This window comes from Rhincodon typus, unplaced genomic scaffold, assembly GCF_021869965.1.
Source record: "Rhincodon typus isolate 14 unplaced genomic scaffold, sRhiTyp1.1 hic_rhity00003176, whole genome shotgun sequence".
Lineage (NCBI taxonomy): Eukaryota > Metazoa > Chordata > Chondrichthyes > Orectolobiformes > Rhincodontidae > Rhincodon > Rhincodon typus.
Window position 1 is genome coordinate 13,422 of NW_025968814.1, and position 1,962 is coordinate 15,383.

Genomic DNA, 1,962 nt, shown 5'->3' on the forward strand with positions numbered 1-1,962 from the left:
TCGACCACTTCCTCCCTGCCTGACAGGTACATACTTCTCAAGGACACACAGTAGCTGTTCCTTGAACAAGCTCCACATTTCAATTGTGCCCAGCCCCTGCAGTTTCCTTCTCCATCCTATGCGTCCTAAATCTTGACTCATCGCCTCATAGTTGCCTTTCCCCCAGCTATAACTCTTGCCCTGCTTTACATACCGATCCCTTTCCATCGCTAAAGTATATAATCCCCAGGCACAACCACTTTCCTTTCATTTCCCTCCCCCTTGAACGGTCTGCTCTACCATCATGCAGTGGTATGTTTGCCCATTGCTCTGATAGTCCCTTACCTCATCCTCAAAGGGTCATAGCTGTTGGACCTAACGTTCCTCCCTCTGTCTACCTCACTTGTAGTCACACCCTCCTGTCCTTGACCACTGGCCAAATTTGAAGTATTTAACCTATAGACAGTGACTGCTTCTTGAAACACAGCATCTGGGCAACAGGAGAGAAATCAGAGTTAATGTTTCAGGTCGAGTGATCCCTCATCAGACTGTTAACTCTAATTCCTCTCCACAGATACTGCCGGACCTGCTGAGACTTTCCAGCAATGTCCGTTTTTGTTTCTGATTTCCAGCATCCTCAGTTCTTTCGGTTTTTATCCAGGTTAACGACTCCCCCTCCCTGACGTGTCTCAGTGTTCAAGGATCAGGCTCCAGCTCATCAACTCTTTAGCCAGAGTTCCACAGACAACCAACACTTGCTGTAGATATGGTCACAATAAGCCATAGTGGGGTCGACCAGCTCCCACATCATGCAGTTACATCTCCTGGCCTGACTCCTCTAAATTATTTTGTTAGTTTGTCAATTGTATTTTTTAAAATTTCCTCCTGGTCTTTAGTTTTCAATCTGTCAAACATTTCTCCAACTTACCTTTAATCCGAAAGCAATTTGGAATAGATTTTCAAATGAGCAGTTACTCACCAACCAATGAACTGATGGCTTTCCTGGGAGTGTGTCTTTTTATTAACTGATAGGGGGAGATTCAGCAAATCGGATAGACACACATTGAAATTTGAAATGATCGAACATAACCAGATTAATAGATTTTAGATGTTCAGTCTCCTCAGAGCAGGAGTCAATCGAATTTCTGGGGATTAAGGAAGACAGCAGCAATATGGGAAGGTAGGGGTCAGTGGAACAGACAAGTTGGGATTGTTCAGCGCTGCGGTGGCCTGGAAAGATCACATAGGCTGCTTTAGTTCATCATTGCTGCGTTTTCCTATTCGGAGAGGCGCTAATTAGTGAATGAGAGAAAGAAACAGTGTGTGAGCATTGAGGGGCATCAGTGTAGGAAGGTGATATTGGGGTATATTTAGCCAACTGTAATATTGGGGAGTAATCAGCCAGAAATGGTATATCAGGATAATTAATGAATCGTTGTATACAGTGGGCAATTACTGATTAATATATATCTGTTAGTGATAGATAGGTGTAATTAGCTTTCAGTTATGGACAGGTATCAATGATGATGGAGGTATCAATGGTGGAGGGTTAGCTATGTCTCAATGGAGGGGTAATTAAGTATCAATGGTGGAGGGGTAATTAGGCATCACAATTGAAGGGGTGCTTAGGTATTTAGATTGAAGGTGGTAATCCAGTATCAATGATGGGGGGGTTAATTTCGGACAGGCAATGGATGTGGTAATTAATTATTGACGATGGAGAGGGCAGTTAGGTATTGACGGTGTATGCAGGTAATGATGATGGAGGGGGGTAAATAGGTTTCGATGATGGGGTGGGGATTAGGTGTAAGTGATGAAGGGAGATTATTAGGTACTTGGGATGGAGTGGGGTAATTTAAGTATCAGTGATGTTGACAGGGAGGTGATGGCTAGAGTGAATGGAGGGGTGACGGTAGGGGTGAGGGGATGGCCGATGGGACAGGTGAGGGAGAGGGGGAGTGTGACGGTGACGGAGAGGTTGAG

General features: G+C 44.6%; 1 protein-coding gene across 1 annotated transcript in view; it reads right to left on the bottom strand.

The window, feature by feature from the left end:
* The window catches only part of LOC125481700 (glutamate receptor ionotropic, kainate 5-like), a gene marked incomplete at both ends in the record, with an annotated part of 15,663 nt that overhangs the window by 12,734 nt on the left and 967 nt on the right, over positions 1-1,962 (bottom strand). The gene's annotated exons all lie outside the window — the stretch shown is intronic.